The 22,560-nt window shown below is 44.7% G+C and overlaps 1 pseudogene across 1 annotated transcript; it reads left to right on the forward strand.

Annotated features, from left to right (window-relative positions):
• Positions 1-5,839: 5,839 nt before the first annotated feature.
• LOC311143376 (RCC1 and BTB domain-containing protein 1-like) lies at positions 5,840-21,938 on the forward strand (annotated as a pseudogene). The gene is made up of 13 exons: positions 5,840-5,871; positions 9,715-9,810; positions 11,458-11,681; positions 12,531-12,696; positions 12,851-13,043; positions 13,913-14,048; positions 14,181-14,257; positions 14,315-14,446; positions 15,955-15,965; positions 16,049-16,219; positions 16,272-16,446; positions 20,968-21,100; positions 21,481-21,938. The product of its transcript is annotated as an RCC1 and BTB domain-containing protein 1-like (transcript).
• Positions 21,939-22,560: the final 622 nt, after the last annotated feature.

Below are 22,560 nucleotides of genomic sequence, written 5' to 3' on the forward strand. Positions count from 1 at the left end.
TATTTACAGACACACGACAGAAACAGGACTGCACTACTTCGCCATCTTGGATGCACTTAGCAACATATGTACTTGAAAATCATCCATAACCAATGTGCTTCCTGAATCATCAGGCCTAATAGGTCTAGAGGTGCTACTATCAACCCCTCATGGTTTCTCCAAAGACCAGTAGCATCTTTGATGGCACCTCGGTCTAGCCATAATTGTTTGTCAATCGTAGAAGCAGCTTCCTGCATCAAAATCACATCCTTAAGCGTAATTTTGTCTTCCAAGTCCACTCCATGAGTGACCAGAAAAACCTTGCCCAATTTGTCCGCTCCTGTGACGGCTTTTGCAGCTTCATCAGCAGCTTTGTTCCCTTGTGTGACTTTTGACACATCGGTTTTATGAGCTGCACACTTAGCTATCGCTATCTCTACCACGCAGGCTGTGGTATTACTTCAGCCTTTTCAACAACAAATCCAGTTCCTTGGGCTTTAACTACCGCATAGCCAGCACACAATTTATCTCCCACACGATAACAAGACCCATCAGTCCAATACTCCAGGTCTGCCTCACGTAATGGAAAGGCTTGTAAATCTGATCTAAGCCTTGAGTATTTCTCTGCTTCTTGAACACAATCATGTGGCTCACCATCCTCTGAAGTTGGCAAATTCTCAGCTGGCTTCACCGTATCACACCTCACTAGGGTGACATCTTCCTGCTCTAAGAGCCTATGATAGTCTCTGAGCCTAGGCATAGTCAATGTATATTTTCCATAGTTCAGAAGATTTCTGAGACTATGATGGGTAAGAATTGTTACTGGGTAACCCATCGTAACAGATGATGCTTTGTCATACATTGAATATACTCCCACCATTGCTCTGTAGCACAGTGGTAGCCCTAGTTCTACTTCTGAATAGGCAGTAGAGTAGTAGGAAATAGGTTGAGGATTCGTCCCTGTACCTGTCGGCTGACAAAGAACTGCACATGCATATTTACCTCCAGTAGAAGTAAACACATATAGCAAGAAATTCTTTGGGTAGTCTGGTAGTGTGAGTGGAGGTGCCTCCTGTAACCTCTGTTTGATCGTTTCAAATGCCACAAGGCCTTCTTGTGTCCAGGAAAGATTGCTATGGAGTTGACCACTCCCAGTATTTTTAACCATAGCTCTCAAAGGTCCCGTCAAACTAGCATAGCTCTCAACCCAAGCTGAATAATAACCAGCAATACCAAGAAATGTCATCATCTCTCTGACAGTTCTAGGCTTCGGAGCCTTACGAATAGCTTCCAATTGACTGTCCGAAATGCTTCTGTGTCCATGCGTTATTTTCTGACCCAAATAAACAACCTTCTCCTGGCAATATTGCAACTTTTTCTGTGAAACCTTATGCCCCTTTTCTGCCAATACCTGTAGCAATTTAATTGAGTCTTTATGACATGTTTCCTCATTCTGTGAGCAGATAATTATATCATCCACGTACTGAATGACAGTGCTTTGCAATATCTGGTCTATCCCTACCAAATCTTCCTTCAGTACTTTATTGAAAATGTGAGGGCTATGCTTGTACCCCTGTGGCAATCTACTGTACTCATAGAACTGTCCCTTATATGTGAACCCAAATAAACCCTGACTTTCTACACTAAGTGGAACACAAAAAAATGCACCACATAAGTCTAACACTGTGAAATGTGTCGCATCAGGAGGAATTTGGGCTAACAAGGTATGCGGGTCTGGCACTTCAGCTGGAAAATCAGTCACTACCTCATTCACCGCTCTCAAATCATGAACCACACGATAAGTTTAATCGGGTTTCTTCACAGGCAACAAAGGCGTGTTACTCTGAGGATTTTTTGTTGTCCTCAAAACACCTGCTTTCGAAAGTCCTTCAATTTGTGGTTCGATCCCTTGGATTGCTTCATCTTTCAATGGATACTGAATCTTCCAAGGAGGTCTGGCTCCTGGTCGAAGTTCAACTTTCACCGGTTGGGCTGATTTCACAAGTCCAATATCGGCACTGTGTTGAGACCACAAACCTTCTGGAAATTGTTGCAACATCTCCTCTTTCATAGGGTCTGAATCCTTCTTCGCACTGCAAATAGATTCATGTGTCATCCGTACAGCTTGTGGCTGTCCTTGTCCTTGAGCCGAAATCATGATTTTGAGAAATCGCTGATCTTCACTCCTCCAAATTGCCAAATTCTCTTTCATTGGTACGAAAACAGCTTTCTCTGCTTCTGTCATCATTTCTCCTATATGCTTCTGCTCATAGTCTTCAGAAACCAACAAGGTCACATGTGGCACACTCTTCTCAATCTCAAATTCTTTATCCAGATAATCGTCTGTGTTTATCTTCATAGCTGCTCCTTGTGGTCCTAAAATTATGCAACATGAGCTGAGTTTAACTTTCTTTGGTTGATGACTCAACCATTCCTCTGAGTTCAATTGGGCAGCATTCTTGAAATACTTGAGCGTACAATGAAATGGATATTCCGGAAGCCTCGCATCTGGCATGTTTGCCACAATGAATTTCTCCCATATCTTAGCCTGCTTCAAAAAATCTGCACTGAGATTTCCAATCCAAAATACTGAAGAAGAATCCATCTCTGTCGTCATCAACAATTGGTAAACCTTTTCTTTTGGCACTTCTACCAGACAGCCGTCTCGCGTACATTTTATTGTACAATTCAATCTACACAATGCATCTCTTCCCAACAATGCAATAGGTGTATGTTCCGATACCAGTATGGGTATTGTAATTTTCGGATTTTTATAGCAGAGCTCAATTGGTTCCGTAAGAGGAATCAGCTGTTTCACTCCCTCAAATCCGATTTGTCCTAATTAGTTGATTGGACATGGGAAGATGTGTAGCATCTTCAGGCCGAACACAGGTGAAAGCAGCTCCGCTATCCGCCATCACTTCCAATGGTCGATTGTTTACTTTCACCTCAATTGTTGGATCTTTTTCCGGTCCTGATGCTACCAGCTGACACCCCCCTTTTGGATCTTCTGGGCACCTCTAGAATCCTTGCTCCGGGCCCCTATAAGGGTTCACCGGTCCTCCAAATGATCTTGACTGGCCCCTGTATCTTCCTCTGAAATTCCCTCTGGTGTTTCCTCCTGGCCCATTACACTCACGGGCAAAGTGACCAACCTGTCCACAATTATAACACACTTCTGAAGATTGCTGGAAGTATGGCTTAAATCTTCCCCCTCTTCCTCTTCCTAAGCCTTCTCGTCCTCTTCCTCTCCAATTCTGTGTCTGTCCAGAAACTGGCTGTGGATATGAAACAACTGGTCCCACTAATGGTGGCTGGTACAATTGCGTTGGACCTGGTTCGGTTGACGCTGTGGCAGTGATTGTTGATTTGGTGAACACTGATTCTGCATAACCAAAGCCTGTTTCTTCTCCTTCTTCTTATTCTCCACCAATTGTATTTGATTGAGTATTCTGAGAGTTTCTTGGTCCTGTTCTTTCTGGTTGTGTTCCTTTTTCCGGTACAGATCCACTTGATGGGCTATATGATCTGTATAGACACCTTTTGTCATGCTTCCAAGTCCAACCACCTCTGCCAGTTTGCTCCTTACTGGTGAGGGCAGCGCCATCTGCAGTTTAGCTCGCAAAATTGACTGCTCTATTTGACTCACATCTGGATCATTTCAGGTAATATTTCTCCACACTTGATGAACTCTTGACACATAGGCTCTCGGATTTTCTTGTTGTCCTAGTGGGTCAATCAGAATGTTGTCAGGATGCACATTTGTTGGAAATGTATCTTTTAGTGCTCTCCACAGCCGATTTCTACTTGCAGCTAACAACTCTGGATCATTCACTGCAGTCCCCACATATCGATTAAGTCCAGCTCTCTGAAAAATTTCTTCCATTCCTGGAATCCCAAGGAGATTAGCCAAAAGTATCTTAATGTCTCCTATGGCAGACTGTGTTCCCACCGTAATTTCTTCCAACTTAGAAATCCAAGGATATAGTCCATCTTGAAGAGTAGGCAGCTTCTCAAGTATATCTGACATATCGGTATTCTGCAAAGGCTTATACTCCAGGTTCTGTCCTCGAATTATCACTGGCATCATCTTCTTACTTGTGCTCCCTTCATCCTCTTGAACATGAAGCACCTTTAATCTCCAAATCTTCATCGCTGTCTCCATCTTCACTTTCATCAGAGATCAAATCTCTTGTATCCTTCTTCTTCCAACTTCCATCACCCCTTCTTTCCGCTCTAGCCAACCTCCGTCTGATCACAGGGTCATATCCACCCATGATCTCTTCTGAATCACTCTGATCATCATCATCATCTTCAAATTCCATCCTCCTGAACCTCACTCTACCCTTAGTTTCCAGACATGTCGTTTTCTTCTTACTTTTGGAGTTCGGATTCATCTTAATGGTCGTTTCTGCTTGTCCTCTCTCTATTATTCGTTCATCTTCACCTCTGATGCAATAATCACCCTCCTGAATGATCATTGGAAGCTGAGGATAGACGTCCTTAAACTCTACTTCTCCCTCGTAAGGTGGGGGCCTTTTTGCTGAATCCGTATGTGAGAAAGGTGTATTGACTTCTGCCATTAGTTTTTCTGTTATCTTCGCCTCTTTTGCCATTTTCTCTATATCTCTGTCTCTTTTATCTTTTGTATCTTTTATCAGTTTTTGTCCCTCATTTTCAAACAACTTAAGAACACCCAGCTCTCTGTCTCTTTTCTTTACGTTGTTCCCCTTTTTTCCCTTTCTTTTGATCTGCCATATATGTGGCCACAAGCACTTGCATTATTTTAATTACGTCTGGGTTAAGAGTCCCTTCCACTGGCCATGGTTGTTCAATGTCAGGCCAACGTTTATTCCATTTTCCAGATAACCTTGCAATACCATTAACTTAGAGGAGTACTATTTTGTACTACATCAACAGGAGTAATTACTTTCGTAGTTTTGATGTCCTTTTTCCCCATTGTAACAACTCTTTTATATTCCTTTATTGTGAATTATTTATTTATTATTATTTATTTTAAACTAATTAATTTGTAAACCAAAAAATACTTTAAGCTATGTAGCTCATCTTTCCCTCCTATTTATTTATTTACTTTATTTATTTATGAATGTATTTATAAAAAAATATATATGTTATTATTATTATTTTTAACCAAATTATTGATTAGTGGCAATCTTACCACATCCGATAAAGAAAAGTAAAGGAAACTAGTCAACTTCAGAGCAATCAAAAAAGACCTGCAATCCAGCAACACTTCAGCACCCACAAACCAATTGCTTAATAAGCACCCAATCACTTTAATTTTACAGAATAATCTCAGTGCTGGATTTCCAACACAACTCTAATCAAAACAACTCATGCACAAAAAAAAATCCAGGTCAGCACACGCTGTCGCGTGACGCACTGGTCAGCACCTCCTCTCTCTCTGTCTCCTCCTTCTCGTTTCTCACATCACAGAAGAATTAAAGAAACAGACAAGAATTTAGTGTTTTATGCACTCACTGGGTTATTTCAACCATACAATACCCTTTTAGACATACCTATGTTCACATTCGCGCTAAGAAATAAGCAAACAGCTTAACTCAGGAATATTATAAATAGCGCAATAATATTTTATTTTATTTATGTATTTTTATTTTTAATCCGTCAACATAACTCTTATTTATAAATTCAATGGATCTCAATCAAATAGTTTCATAATTAAGCAACAGCCACTTAAAAAACAGAATACTTTATTCGTGTGTACTCAAAGTCCCCCTCCTTCTTTTTCAGCTCTAAGTCTGCGTCTCCCAGCAGCTCAGTGCAGGCAGGGGAGTGGCATATTTGCTCTGTGTAACTCTAAACTCATAAAATCCCACGCATGCGCAGCTCATTTACTAGTGCGATTTCAAGGTGAGAGGAGCTCTCCCACAGTAACTTTTCTCTAAGTCAGACAGCAGACAGACCAGCTGTCCCTCCGTTCTTTCTAACACAGACAAACAGTAACACTGAACAGAACGCACAAACCAACACAAAACATAGAACACAAATCCTACTTCGAAGTTTCTTAACTTTACCATCTTCACTTATTCTAATCTGCAGATTTATAGTTATTTTCTTATCCATTACAAATACTCTCTATACAATCATAACGTCCTCCCGGGGGCTCATAGTTTTTTAACAATCATAACGTCCTCTCTGGGGCTCATAGATTTTAACAATCATAACGTCCTCCCGGGGGCTCATAGTTTTTAACAATCATAACGTCCTCTCTGGGGCTCATAGATTTTAACAATCATAACGTCCTCCCGGGGGCTCATAGTTTTTTAACAATGTTTTGAAAACTTTCTCTCAAATGGAGACTCATAAGGTTTTAACCGTAATTAACATATTGACTTACAAAAACTAAAACCCCTGTTCTCAACCAAAACATATATATGTACAGTGGGGGAAAAAAGTATTTAGTCAGCCACCAATTGTGCAAGTTCTCCCACTTAAAAAGATGAGAGAGGCCTGTAATTTTCATCATAGGTACACGTCAACTATGACAGACAAATTGAGGAAAAAAAATCCAGAAAATCACATTGTAGGATTTTTAATGAATTTATTTGCAAATTATGGTGGGAAATAAGTATTTGGTCACCTACAAACAAGCAAGATTTCTGGCTCTCACAGACCTGTAACTTCTTCTTTAAGAGGCTCCTCTGTCCTCCACTCGTTACCTGTATTAATGGCGCCTGTTTGAACTTGTTATCAGTATAAAAGACACCTGTCCACAACCTCAAACAGTCACACTCCAAACTCCACTATGGCCAAGACCAAAGAGCTGTCAAAGGACACCAGAAACAAAATTGTAGACCTGCACCAGGCTGGGAAGACTGAATCTGGAATAGGTAAGCAGCTTGGTTTGAAGAAATCAACTGTGGGAGCAATTATTAGGAAATGGAAGACATACAAGACCACTGATAATCTCCCTCGATCTGGGGCTCCACGCAAGATCTCACCCCGTGGGGTCAAAATGATCACAAGAACGGTGAGCAAAAATCCCAGAACCACACGGGGGGACCTAGTGAATGACCTGCAGAGAGCTTGGACCAAAGTAACAAAGCCTACCATCAGTAACACACTACGCCGCCAGGGACTCAAATCCTGCAGTGCCAGACATGTCCCCCTGCTTAAGCCAGTACATGTCCAGGCCCATCTGAAGTTTGCTAGAGTGCATTTGGATGATCCAGAAGAGGATTGGGAGAATGTCATATGGTCAGATGAAACCAAAATATAACTTTTGGGTAAAAACTCAACTCATCGTGTTTGGAGGACAAAGAATGCTGAGTTGCATCCAAAGAACACCATACCTACTGTGAAGCATGGGGGTGGAAACATCATGCTTTGGGGCTGTTTTTCTGCAAAGGGACCAGGACGACTGATCCGTGTATAGGAAAGAATGAATGGGGCCATGTATCATGAGATTTTGAGTGAAAACCTCCTTCCATCAGCAAGGGAATTGAAGATGAAACATTTTTACATTTAAGTCATTTAGCAGACGCTCTTATCCAGAGCGACTTACAGTTAGTGAATACATCTTTTTTTTTCTTTTTCTTTTTTATACTGCCCCCCCCCCCGTGGGAATCAAACCCACAACCCTGGCGTTTTAAACGCCATGCTCTCAACTGAGCTACATCCCTGCCGGCCATTCCCTCCCCTACCCTGGACGACGCTGGGCCAATTGTGCGCCGCCCCATGGGACTCCCGGTCGCGGCCGGCTGCGACAGAGCCTGGATTCGAACCAGGATCTCTAGTGGCACAGTTAGCACTGCGATGCAGTGCCTTAGACCACTGCGCCACTCAGGAGCTGAAACGTGGCTGGGTCTTTCAGCATGACAATGAACCCAAACACACCGCCCGGGCAACGAAGGAGTGGCTTCGTAAGAAGCATTTCAAGGTCCTGGAGTGGCCTAGCCAGTCTCCAGATCTCAACCCCATAGAAAATCTTTGGAGGGAGTTGAAAGTTCGTGTTGCCCAGCGACAGCCCCAAAACATCACTGCTCTAGAGGAGATCTGCATGGAGGAATGGGCCAAAATACCAGCAACAGTGTGTGAAAACCTTGTGAAGACTTACAGAAAACGTTTGACCTGTATCATTGCCAACAAAGGGTATATAACAAAGTATTGAGAAACTTTTGTTATTGACCAAATACTTATTTTCCACCATAATTTGCAAATAAATTCATTAAAAATCCTACAATGTGATTTTCTGGATTTTTTTTCTCATTTTGTCTGTCATAGTTGACGTGTACCTATGATGAAAATTACAGGCCTCTCTCATCTTTTTAAGTGGAAGAACTTGCACAATTGGTGGCTGACTAAATACTTTTTTCCCCCACTGTATATATCTCTAACATAAATCTTATCATAGCATGAGTCGACACACAGCTGAAACACAACAGAGACCTCTTTAATTTTGCGCAAACACACACTCTCTTTCCCTCGCACACACATGAAAAGAATGCATCCATTCATACGGTCCTTAAAAGCATGCTTACGTCGCTCCTATTTCCTTTATATTCCTTCCTAAATGTATGCTACCTTGAGTTGCAGATATTGAATGAGAGGCTACTTTGGACATATACTTCGTCAACTATATACCGAGAGGTAACATACAATTGAATGTGTATTCTACAATCTCACAGTTCCTTGAACTGACCTGAAAATTCACCTAGTGACTCTCCAGGATTTATGGCCCATCTTAATGATCGCCTCGTTTGAGGGCTTCCGTAGATCAGCGACGTCCTAACAGTATACATTTTTCCTTAGTTCCTTGTCCTATTCCTTATTTCTATTCCTTTTCCCTTAAATTTTATTCAAGCCAAATATCCCTGGGCCCAGCGTTATCAATTCCTATAGACACTTTTATCCTGTATTATATTCTCACTCCCCCCTTTAGAAATTTAGAATGGATTCTCATCCCACAGCAAATAACAGCAAGGCGCACACACAAGTTCTAAACGGTGCATCCCCCAACGCACACACAGTCACACGAACTGACCAGCGCCCAAAGTTGTGAAAAAGCTCACCTTATCTGCCGGCCTCTTGAGCGGGAGTCATTTCGCAGCCCATGATGGAACGTTGAAACAGACGCAACACGTCCCAAAATCCTTGTCGCCAATTTTCTGTGGTGGCCGAACAACGATGCTGATATGCTGTGTTGACAAGGAATCCGCTGACACTGTACTTTGATTATAAAGGTTTATTATATCAAAAGATTTCAGCGTCAATTTACAGATTTCTGCAGAATCTGGAGAACAACTAACCCAATCTCAAATATGATTATTCTCCCCGTCCTTTGTTGAAAACCTGGTATATATCCTTTGTAACATAAGATGGGTGTTTTGAATAGACCAATCCCTGGCTTCCACATATCCAAGTCTCCTCTGTTTCAGGGGGCCCCTATAGTAATGCTTTCCAGATGTTTCAGCAAGGCAGAGTAAAGTTCATCTAACACACCATTTGCAAACGTCAGCCAAAATTATAAACTGTTCAGATATTACAATATTCTTTAAAAAATAATTCAATTTGGATTTCTGTGCATGTTATGCCAAAATTAGCTAGACTTCTGTCTAGTGTTTAGGCCAGACTGCGCTCTAGGGACCTTTGCCCTATTTATATCATAGGAAAGTGACCGCCTCTGCAGCTCTGAATTCGATTGGTCTTGCTGAATGTTGACACGTCACATCATTTGTTGTCTCTCACTTCCAGACACACGAACATCAACAGAAGGAGGGAGCTGCTGGAGAAGGAGAAGGAGGAGGAGGAGTTGGTGGTGGTGGTCAGGCGGCGGAGAAGGGGGTTTCAGTGACCGGGAGACTAGCTTCCTATCTGTCCACCAGTAATAACACCAAACTAATGCATCTCATACACATAGGTAGGCTTGGTGGTGTTACTCTTTTAAAAATACTTTTAAAAAAGTATCTATTTTGTTTTCCTCCCCGGAAAAGTTGCCATTATTGACTATGTAGTGCTCTTGTAGGTCTGTGAATGCACTTTGTTGTCAGCTGAGTCACAATCTCGCTTTTGCACTTGCTGAATGTGCATTTCCTAAAGGTACCTAGCTACAACTAAAGTGTTTTGTTGGTTTGCTTGCTTGTTTGCTATCTAACTTTGCTAATGTTATCTAGCCAGGTCAACTGAGTAACTTACTGTGGCACTGTGTGAAATCACTGTATAGTTAGATGGCTGAAGCTAATCAGCTAAAGTAATTTAGCTAACTTGCTCCACTAACTAGCTAGCTACTAATGTCAACAATAGACTCAAGAAAATGTGAATGCATTTTCAGTTGAATACTTACTTTAATTACTGTCTTTTCTGATACTCAACTGGCTAGTTGAGTGTTTTGCTTGTGTAGTGTCAACATTATTTACTGTCTTAATCTTTTTCTATTGACATGTGGTGTGGTAATTTTGAGAGGGGAGATCAAGGGTTTGGAATCGATCCTAAAGCAAAGCTCTCACTGAGCAACTATGACTAGCCTAGCCACCTGCTTTAAAACAGTATCAAGGTTTTTTTTAACCACAGGTAAGGTCAGTGTTTCACAATCCGTTCCTCGGGTTGCACGTATTTGTTCCAGCCCAACACAAACCCACCTGATTCAAATAGGGCTTGGTGACTAGTTGGGTTTGTGCTGGGTTAGAACGAAAATGTGAAACCCTGTGGTCCGTGGGGAGCAGATCAAACTAAAGCTTCAAGCAGTGTTGCCGGGATTCAGCAGTGTGCCCACTGTGCCACTATCAACTCAATATTAGGAAGGTGTCCTTAATGTTTTGTACCCTCAGTGTATAGTTTAGCAATAAGGCATGAGGGGGTGTGGTATATGACCAATATACCACGTCTAAGGGCTGTTCTTAAGCACGACGCAACACAGAGGTATATTGGTCATATATAACAAACCCAGAGGTGCCTTATTGCTATTATAAACTGGTTACCAATGTAATTAGAGTAGTAAAAATAAATGTTTTGTAATACCCGTGGTATATGGTCTGATGTACCACGGCTGTCAGCCAATCAGCATTCAGAGTTCGAACCACCCAGTTTATAATAATTATTAATAATCAACGCCAACAAATACAATAGGGTCTCATCAGTTTCGCTGCTGAACCCCTAATTCTAATCTGAAAACACTTGGATAATAGGCCAGGAAAATGTTCTGCTCTGTCTGTACTACTGCATGTTCTGGAATTATCCAACTCAAAACACCAATGGGAATGAAAGGTGGCCTGAGGTTACAGCTGCTCTAAATTGAGAGCCTGCGCTATATGTGTGTGTGTGTTTGTTCTCTGATGGCTGTGTCTGCCCACTTGTGCTCTGATTGCGAAAGTGTGGGTTTGGTATCTGACTCTGAGTTGTGTGTTCTCTGGTGGTTGTGTCAACTCTATCCTGTATCTCTGTGTGTGTGTGTGTGTGTGTGTGTGTGTGTGATCTCTCCGTCTCTTGTCTAATATCCAGTGTGAAAAGCGGAAGCAGCATCTGTAGCATCACCCGACAAGATCCCTGCCCTGCTCCTCCCTCTAGCCCCTCCCCCAGCCAGGGACACACCCCTCCACCGTCACCACGGAGACCGAGGTGCACCATGGTGGACGTGACAAAATGACCACTGTTCATCCTGATGGGGGGGCAGAAGCTCTCGTCCATACGGCAGGCCTGTGCGTTTGGAACGTCTGCCAACGAGGGCATCTATACTGAACAAAAATATAAACGCAACATGCAACAATTTCAAAGATTTTACTGAGTTACAGTTCATAGAAGGAAATCAGTCAATTTAAATAAATTCATTAGGCCCTAATCTGGATTTCACATGACTGGGCAGGGGCGCAGCCATAGGTGGGCCTGGGAGGGCATAGGTCCACCCACTTGGGAGCCAGACCCAGCCAATCAGAATGAGTTTTTCCCCTCAAAAGGACAATCCCTCAGGTGAAGAAGACAGATGTGGAGGTCCTGTGTTGGCGTGGTTAAATGTGGTCTGCGGTTGGATGTACTGCCAAAGTCTCTAAAATGACGTTGGAGGCGGCTTATGGTAGCAAAATGGCAACAGTTCTGGTGGACATTCCTGCAGTCAGCATGCCAATTGCATGCTCCCTCAAAACTTGAGACATCTGTGGCATTGAGTTGTGTGACAAAACTGCACATTTTAGAGTGGTCTTTTATTGTCTCCAGCACAAGGTGTACCTGTGTAATGATCATGCTGTTTAATCAGCTTCTTTATATGCCACACCTGTCAGGTGGATGGATTATCTTGACAAAGGAGAAATGCTCACTAACAGGGATGTAAACAAATTTGTGCACAAAATTTGAGAGAAATAATATTTTGGGATCTTTTATTTCAGCTCATAGGACCAACACTTGTTGCGTTTTATATTTTTGTTCAGTATACATCACCCATGATGACAATGTGAGTAATCAGATGATTGGAGTAGTCACTGTGTGTGTGTTTTACCCTAGACCTCTCTTCTGGAATGCACACACACATGCACTCTGCAATGTACATGCTGACTGGTGTCTGTGCTTGTTTCAAACATCAGTGACCCATCTCACTCACTCACTCACTCTCATCTGGCAGGTGTATGTGTTTGGTCTGAACTGCAGTAACTGTCTGGGATTAGGGGACAGCCAGAGCACCATCCTACCTAAGAAGCTGGACTTCACTTTCCTCCCACTCACGATCAGCCTCAGTCCTGGCCACAGAGGGTACTGCAGCGCATAGTTAACAGGGCCACAATGTTCAAGAGGATGTCACAGAATGTTGGACATGGAAATGTCTTCAATATAGCTGACATGATTCCTTATTCCCTTTGGTAGACGTCTGTTCTAAGTGTTTCTACCACTAGTTTGGGTTTCTGACTCACTGTTTCCCCCATTGTGTGTCTGAGGCCAAGCTGTTTGCCTGGGGCTACAATGGCTACAGCTAGCTGGGGAACGGGCCCACCAACCAGGGGGTGTGTCCAGTGCTGGTGTCTGCCAACCTGCTCAACAAGAGGGTGATGGAGGTGGCCTGAGGTTCACATCACTCATTGGCCCTGACTGACACTGGAGAGGTGAGGGATGGAGGGGCGAGGCGAGAGAGTGGGAGATAGGTGGCTTGGGACTCCTCATTCCAGGATCCGTTTTTTATGCTGGAGAGATGAAAATATAGAGAGAAGGATGGATGGAGAGGTCCTGAGTGGCGCAGCAGTCTAAGGTGCCACTACAGCCTGGGATTTGGCCAGGGGGCTTTCCGTGGCTCATCGCGCTCTAGCGACTCCTTGTGGCGGGCCAGGTGCCTGAAAGCTGACTTCGGTCGTCAGTCGAACAGTGTTTCCTCCGACACATTGGTGCGGCTGACTTCCGGGTTAAGCGTGCAGTGTGTTAAGAAGTAGGGGCTAGGCAGGTCATGTTTCGGAGGATGCATGTCTCGACCTTCGCCTCTCCCGAGCCCATTGAGGAGTTACAGGGATGAGACAAGGTTGTAACTGGGAAGAAAATGGGGTAAACATTTTTTAAATAAGATGGATGGAGAGAGGCAGGGTGAAAGATGGAATCTACATTACATTATTTCTCCATGGAGAACTGCTTATATTCTAAATAGCACTTGTGTCTGTCAGCTAACCATCTGAAGGGCTTGCCAACAACATTCCACAGACCATGGGTTGAGATTGAGAAACACTGCAGTCTAAACCCCCTACCATTGTGCCCTGGTCTAAACCCACTTACTGTGAACCTATAACCCTAAGCTCTGATATAAAGGTATATTGTTAACATCTATTGAGTCAGATTGATGTCACAGTGATCCAGTGACTGTGACACCATTCTAGAATGAACCTGTTGTATTATCAGGGTATTGCTGTTAGATCTGTGATGTTGTTTACTTTATTATTAAACCTGAAGAACATCAAGTTACTCAGTTGAATGTAACTCTCTGGCCCTCCTGTATGCGTGGGGCTACAATAACTGCCAGGTGGGGTCAGGGTTCACAGCCAACCAGCCCACCCCCAGGAGAGTGTCCAACTGTCTGCAGAACAAGGTGGCTGTTAGCATTACCTGTGGTCAAACCTCCTCTGGCTGTGGTTGAGAATGGATGAGTGAGAGGGCCCACAGTTTGAACGTGGGTTTGATGTTAAATATGTTCAGTATTTGTATTCAATCCGCCTGTGTGTGTGTGTGTGTGTGTGTGTGTGTGTGTGTGTTTCTCTCAGATGTACGGCTGGGCAACAACGGGAATCAGCTGACACCTTGTCGCCTGGTGGGCCTGCAGGGTCTCTGTGTGCAACAGGTGAGTACACACACATACACTACCTCCTCTAACATTCACCCCACTCCTCCCCTCCAGATAGCGTCTGGCTATGCCCACTCCGTGGCCCTAACAGACGAGGGGCTGCTGTATGCCTGGGGGGCTAATACCTATAGCCAGCTGGCCACAGGACACGAGCAACCAGATTCAGATCATGGCTGAGAAGGAGAGGTGAGAGAAGTCTCTGCATACAGTGCATTCGGAAAAGTATTCAGACCCCTTGACCTTTTCCACATTTTGTTACGTTACAGCCTTATTTTAAAATTGATGAAATTGTTTTTTTCCCTAATCAATCTACACACAATACCCCATAACGACAAAGCAAAAACAGGTTTTTAGAATTCTTTGCAAATGTATATTTAAAAAACACCCTGAAATATAACATTTATGTAAGTATTCATACCCTTTACATTTACATTTACGTCATTTAGCAGACGCTCTTATCCAGAGCGACTTACAGTTAGTGAATACATATTTTTTTATACTGGCCCCCCGTGGGAATCGAACCCACAACCCTGGCGTTGCAAACGCCATGCTCTATCAACTGAGCTACATCCCTGCCGGCCATTCCCTCCCCTACCCTGGATGACGCTGGGCCAATTGTGCGCCGCCCATGAGTCTCCCGGTCGCAGCCGGCTGCGACAGAGCCTGGATACGAACCAGGATCTCTAGTGGCACAGTTAGCACTGTGATGCAGTGCCTTAGACCACTGCGCCACTCAGGAGTACTGAGTGTACAGGAGTACTTTGTTGAAGCACCTTTGGCAGCGATTACAGCCTAGAGTTTTCTTGGGTATTCAGGCCAAAGACTTCAGTCTTGGTTTCATCAGACCAGAGATTCTTGTTTCTCGTGGTCTGAGAGTCTTTAGGTGCCTTTTGGCAAACTCCAAGCGGGCTGTCATGTGCCTTTTACTGAGGAGTGGCTTCCGTCTGGCCACTCTACCATAAAGGCCTGATTGGTGGAGTGCTGCAGAGATGTTTGTCCTTCTGGAAGGTTCTCCCATCTCCACAGAGGAACTCTGGAGCTCTGTTAGAGTGACCATTGGGTTCTTGGTCACCTCCCTGACCAAGGCCCTTCTCCCCCGATTGCTCAGTTTGGCCGGGCGGCCAGCTCTAGGAAGAATCTTGGTGGTTCCAAACTTCTTCCATTTAAGAATGATGGAGGCCACTTTGTTCTTGGGGTTGTTCAATGCTGCAGAAATTTTTTGGTACCCTTCCCCAGATCTGTGCCTCGACACAATCCTGTCTCGGAGTTCTACTGAAATTTTTTCGACCTCATGGCTTGGTTTTTGCTCTGACACGCACTGTCAACTGTGGGACCTTATATAGACAGGTGTGTGCCTTTCCAAATCATGTCCAATCAATTGAATTTACCACAGGTGGACTCCAATCAAGTTGTAAAAACATCTCAAGGATGATCAATGGAAACAGGATGCACCTGAGCTCAATTTCGAGTCTCATAGCAAAGGGTCTGAATACTTATGTAAATAAGGTATTTCTGTTTTTTATTTTGTATACATTTGTAAAAAATTATAAAAACCTGTTTTCGCTTTGTCATTATGGGGTATTGTGTGTAGATTGATGAGGAAAAAAATTATTTAATAATATGGCTGTAACGTAACAAAATGTGGAAAAGGTTGAGGGGTCTGAATACATTCCTAATGCACTGTATACCCACAGGGACACACATAGTACACATTATGGCTGAGAAAGAGATGAGGCAGTCGGGGAATACACACACACACACTGACTTCCTCCCTCCTATCCCATCCAGTTGCAGCGTGCCACTCCACACCCACCTCAGCAGCTAAGACCCATAGTGGCCAGGTGTACATGTGGGGCCATCGTGGTGCTCTTCCTCACACACTTCTCCTGCACTGATGACTTCTTCGCCTGCTTCACCACGCCCTCCGTCATGTGGAGGCTCGTCTCCATGGGTAACCGTGTGTGTCCTCGCTTGTTGGCAGAGCATTGTGTGTGTCCTCTCCTGTTGACAGAGCATTGTGTGTGTTTTCTACTTCCTGACGGTGGCCCAGTCTCTAAAGGAGGAGTTTGACAGCCCAGAGACGGCCGACCTCAAGTTCAGCGTGGACAGCAAACAAGCAGGTGATAAAGATCGACCAGTTCTCCTACCCCGTCTATCGCTCCTTCCTGGAGTTCCTCTACACCAGGGCTCTCCAACCTTTTTCTAGCATGAGAGCTACTTTTAAAAAATGTCATGAGCTACACATTTTTATTCTAGCTTTCAAATAGCACTTTCTTCTCTTCTCCTCGCCCCTGCAACTCTTCCCGGGACATTAGTGTACAAGAGAAAGTAGTGCACAATGTTATCTGTCAATATACCTGGTAAAATAATGGTTAATAAACAACTAAGGGGGCCTCCCGAGTGGCACAGCAGTCTAAGGCACTGCATCGCAGTGTTGCGACGTCACTACAGCCTGGGGTTCGATCAGCTGTGTCACAACTGGCCGTGACTGGGAGTCCCATAGGGTGGCACACAATTGGCCCATCGTCGTCCAGTTTAGGGAAGGGTTTGGTCAGAGGGGCTTTACTTGGCTCATCTCGCTCTAGCGACTCCTTGTGGCGGGCTGGGCACCTGCAGGCTGACTTCGGTCGTCAGTTGAACAGTGTTTCCTCCGACACATTGGTGCAGCTGGCTTCCAGGTTAAGCGAACGGGTGTTAAGAAGCGCAGCTTGGCGGGTCATATTTCGGAGGACGTATGACTCAACCTTTATGTTTGTTTTTCTCAAAATGAGGCAAATACTGGTCCCACCAGGTACTGACTGGTTTTCTGATCCATGCCCGTAACTTTTTTTAAAAGGTATACAGTGAGGGAAAAAAGTATTTGATCCCCTGCTGATTTTGTACGTTTGCCCACTGACAAAGACATGATCAGTCTATAATTTTAATGGTAGGTTTATTTGAACAGTGAGAGACAGAATAACAACAACAAAAATCCAGTAAAACACATGTCAAAAATTTTATCAATTGATTTGCATTTTAATGAGGGAAATAAGTATTTGACCCCCTCTCAATCAGAAAGATTTCTGGCTCCCAGTAACGAGCTGAGATTAGGAGCACACTCTTAAAGGGAGTATCTGTATAAAAGACACCTGTCCACAGAAGCAATCAATCAATCAGATTCCAAACTCTCCACCATGGCCAAGACCAAAGAGCTCTCCAAGGATGTAAATGTAAGGATGTCAGGGACAAGATTGTAGACCTACACAAGGCTGGAATGGGCTACAAGACCATCGTCAAGCAGCTTAGTGAGAAGGTGACAACAGTTGGTGCGATTATTCGCAAATGTTAGAAACACAAAATAACTGTCAATCTCCCTCGGCCTGGGGCTCCATGCAAGATCTCACCTCGTGGAGTTGCAATGATCATGAGAACGGTGAGGAATCAGCCCAGAACTACATGGGAGGATCTTGTCAATGATCTCAAGGCAGCTGGGACCATAGTCACCAAGAAAACAATTGGTAACACACTACGCCGTCAAGGACTGAAATCCTGCAGCGCCCGCAAGGTCCCCCTGCTCAAGAAAGCACATATACAGGCCCGTCTAAAGTTTGCCAATGAACATCTGAATGATTCAGAGGAGAACTGGGTGAAAGTGTTGTGGTCAGATGAGACCAAAATCGAGCTCTTTGGCATCAACTCAACTCGCCGTGTTTGGAGGAGGAGGAATGCTGCCTATGACCCCAAGAACACCATCCCCACTGTCAAACATGGAGGTGGAAACATTATGCTTTGGGGGAGTTTTTCTGCTAAAGGGACAGGACAAGGGGGAGGGGGGGGGGGGATTCAGCAGGGAGGAGAAGGTGGCAAAGAGCTTCCTAGGGTTAGAGGCAGATGCTTGGAATTTAGAGTGGTACAGAAACACATGAAGAAAATGTAGAGAGGAGGGAGTGAAGAGATGCCAGGTCCGCAGGGAGTCTAGTTTTCCTCCATTTCCGCTCGGCTGCCCGGAGCCCTGTTCTATGAGCTCGCAATGAGTCGTCAAGCCACGGAGCAGGAGGGGAGGACCGAGCCGGCCGGGAGGATAGGGGACATAGAGAGTCAAAGGATGCAGAAAGGGAGGAGAGGAGGATTGAGGAGGCAGAATCAGGAGATTGGAGGGAGAAGGATTGAGCAGAGGGAAGAGATGAGAGGATGGAAGAGGAGAGAGTAGCGGGAGAGAGAGAGCGAAGGTTGCGACGGCGCATTACCATCTAAGTAGGGGCAGAGAGTAGTGTTGGAGGAGAGCAAGAGAGAAAAATATACAAAGTAGTGGTCGGAGACATGGAGGGGAGTTGCAGTGAGATTAGTAGAAGAACAGCATCTAGTAAAGATGAGGTCAAGCGTATTGCCTGCCTTGTGAGTAGGGGGGGACGGTGAGATGGTGAGGTCAAAAGAGGAGAGGAGTGGAAAGAAGGAGGCAGAGAGAAATGAGTCAAAGGTAGACGTAGGGAGGTTGAAGTCACCCAGAACTGTGAGGGGTGAGCCATCCTCAGGAAAGGAACTTATCAAGGCGTCAAGCTCATTGATGAACTCTCTAAGGGAACCTGGAGGGCGATAAATGACAAGGATGTTAAGCTTGAATGGGCTAGTGACTGTGACAGCATGGAATTCAAATGAGGAGATAGACAGATGGGTCAGGGGAAAAAGAGAGAATGTCCACTTGGGAGAGATGAGGATTCCTGTGCCACCACCCCGCTGACCAGATGCTCTCGGGTATGCGAGAACACATGGTCAGACGTGGAGAGAGCAGTAGGAGTAGCAGTGTTTTCAGTGGTAATCCATGTTTCCGTCAGCGCCAAGAAGTCGAGGGACTGGAGGGTAGCATAGGCTGAGATGAACTCTGCCTTGTTGGCCGCAGAACGGCAGTTCCAGAGGCTGCCGGAGACCTGGAACTCCACGTGGGTCGTGCGTGCAGGGACCACCAGGTTAGAGAGGCAGCAGCCACGCGGTGTGAGGCGTTTGTATAGCCTGTGCGGAGAGGAGAGAACAGGGATAGACAGAGGCATAGTTGACAGGCTACAGAAAATGGCTACAATAATGCAAAGGAGATCGGAATGAAATGAACTAAACATCTGGGAAAGCGAGAGAGCGGGGCCTCCCTCACTTACGTTTCACTGAAACACCCAAATATAACTCTCCCAACTTCCACCTCAGAAACTATAATTGTTGTAAACTACAGTGGTTCAATGTTTTCTAGGAATAGACTAACTTAGTTTATTCAGCTAGCTAACTTGGTACAGTATTCTTCCGTGAAAACTGTCCAGGGCACCTAGTCATATGACGCCACAGCCAATCAAAAGAAGAAGGATAGTATTATCAGGAGATTTTATGTTGCATAAGTCACGTCAAACTTCCCCAACAAGTAGCACTTACTGAATTATGTAGACAAGTCAATGCTAGTGTTAGGTTACCAATTGTGACAGGTTTGGTAGGGAAAAGGCCACAGTTGGAGATCTCTGGTAAAGACTACTTACTGGTTTGGTAGAGAACAGGCCACAGTCGTAGAGCTCTGGTAAAGACTGCTTACTGCTTACTCCTTGAATCCTATCTTTACTGGAACCCCTTTATTGAGTTGGCAGTCCTCCAAGGAGTCCGACTAAAGTGATTTTCTATCATGGGACGTGCTCATTTTAAATATTCTTGGACACCAAATGATAGCAGTGCCGTTTGCGGCCAAGCTCCTTCCACACCTATTGATGAGTCGTATTCCACATTGTCAGTGGTTTGGTAGAGAACAGGCCACAGTCGTAGAGCTCTGGTAAAGACTGCTTACTGCTTACTCCTTGAATCCTATCTTTACTGGAACCCCTTTATTGAGTTGGCAGTCCTCCAAGGAGTCCGACTTAAGCCAATAGTGGCTAACCAGGGGTGGGATAAATGTCAATGTTGAATTGATTAGATAGTATCTGGGAGCTTGCGGTGTCTGATACTAGTGAGATTTGTTTATGACAGTTTGTAGTGGAACACGTGTACTTTCAGAATTGTTTGGCGAGCTACTCCCTCATAGGAGGGCTGCGACCTGTTGGAAACCCCTGCTCTACACAGACAATATAGACCTGCCCTGAGAGGACACTATTGGTCAGCCCCACACACAGCCACCAAGCCTTACTGACAAGGGAATTGATGAATAGGGAAGGGGTTAAGACTCAGTGAGAGCCTGACTGCTACCAGTCAATCTCATATATTGTGGTATAACTCCTCTATAGACCAAGGGTCATTGAGTTATAAAGGTCCCTTGTAAAGGTCCAGAAACATGCAATACATACACATAACCAAGCAAACATCCCAAGTCAACAGTGATCCAGACTGTCTATCTTGTATCGTTGTGTTAGGTCTGCTGGACCTGGCCACGACCTACTGTGAGAACCAGACTGTCTATCCTGTATCGTTGTGTTAGGTCTGCTGGACCTGGCCACGTCCTACTGTGAGAACCAGACTGTCTATCCTGTATCGTTGTGTTAGGTCTGCTGGACCTGGCCACGACCTACTGTGAGAACCAGACTGTCTATCCTGTATCGTTGTGTTAGGTCTGCTGGACCTGGCCACGACCTACTGTGAGAACCAGACTGTCTATCCTTTATCATTGTGTTAGGTCTGCTGGACCTTGCCACGTCCTACTGTGAGAACCAGACTGTCTATCCTGTATCGTTGTGTTAGGTCTGCTGGACCTGGCCACGACCTACTGTGAGAACCAGACTGTCTATCCTGTATCGTTGTGTTAGGTCTGCTGGACCTGGCCACGTCCTACTGTGAGAACCGCCTGAAGTGTCTGTGTCAGTGTCAGCACATCAAGAGAGGCTCGCCGTGTGCTACGACGCAGAGGTCAGTCCCACCCCTACACCTCACACCTAGCAACAGGTAACCCTTCACCCAATCTGCATTAACATATCTCACCCTGTACCTGTGGTTAGGAGCAACTTCTACCAAGCATACTCCAGGGTTGTGTTCATTAGGGCAACTTCTACCAAGCCTACTCTAGGGTCGTGTTCATTAGGGCACACCGTAGCAAAGAAAGACAAATGTTTGTCATTGGACAGGTTTAATTAGTACCTCCCAGTTTCAGGCCGTTTTCTTCAGTTTCGTGCCTACTGAACACGACCCAGGAGGGTTAGGGTCAGTTGAGTGCTAGTTTAATTCCTGTTGCGGTGTGATGGTTGGAGTGCTAACTTCCTATTTCCTGTTTAACCCTGTCGAGTCTCTAGGACCTGGAGGAGTTCTGCTTTAAGTTCTGTGTAAACCACCTGACGGAGGTGACCCAGACTGCAGCCTTCTGGCAGATACAAGGCAACCTGCTCAAAGAGTTCATCTGCCGAGCCAGCCGCTGTGGAACCTTGAACTGAATCACGCTGCTTTATCTCCCACAGTCTCCCTCAAAGGGGGCTACGCTAAAGCTGCGCTAACAAGGCCCTGGCCTGCAGTCTGATACAGAGCCACCCAGCTGTCCGTTAGCCCTGGCGTTAGCCACTGTGCCTGCCTCTGGTTGTCTGTCTACTGCACATGAGATGGGTGGCACAGGACATTCAGAAGAAGCTACCCTAGCCCCTGTATTAGGGGTGTTAAATAATTGTTCAGAGGAGGTATTAGATATGGATATCATCTTCTGTCTCCCTCTGTGGTTTGGTAGTTTCATCCTGCGTCTCAGGAGGCCAGAGTTTTTTTGTCAGTATTTTTTATTTTCCCTTTTTTCCTTCCAATCGTACGTGTGGATTGAGTTCGTTCTTGACAAGTGAAGAGCACATCTGCACTTCTTGATGTGGTGCAGTGGGTTCTGGGAGATTGTGTGAGATTGAGTATGTATCTTGTCACTGTGGCCAGGTTCTTCAGTGCTCCAAAATTTAAAAGAGGGTCTCCGGTTATAAGATGGTTGTGTCCTGTCATAGGGCTGGATTCAATCCGTATCGCAGAAGAGCCACGTGGAAATGTCAAGGTCATTTCCGATTGAGCCGACATAGACGGGTTGGCTGACAACATCATGAAAATTATGCGCACACATCGATGAGGCCGGAAGCTGTGCTTTGTGATGACAAGAAGCTGCCATGGGGAAATCGTAGCGGGTTCGTTTCAGCTGGTTTTATCTTGTTCTTGATATCATGTCTTGTTTTTAGGTGTTTTGACTGATTTCATGTCAATGCTAATATGGCTAAAATTCGCTAGCTAGTTAACCAACAACTGTAATGCTGTTGTAGTGTCGAGTCAATGTTGCTAATGATGCTGTTAAACAAAGGAGTCCGCTTATACTGAACTTTGATCATAAGTTTTATTCATATCACAAGATTTCAGCA

The sequence above is a fragment of the Coregonus lavaretus genome (genome assembly GCF_964263955.1).
Source record: "Coregonus lavaretus genome assembly, chromosome: 16".
NCBI classification, from domain to species: domain Eukaryota; kingdom Metazoa; phylum Chordata; class Actinopteri; order Salmoniformes; family Salmonidae; genus Coregonus; species Coregonus lavaretus.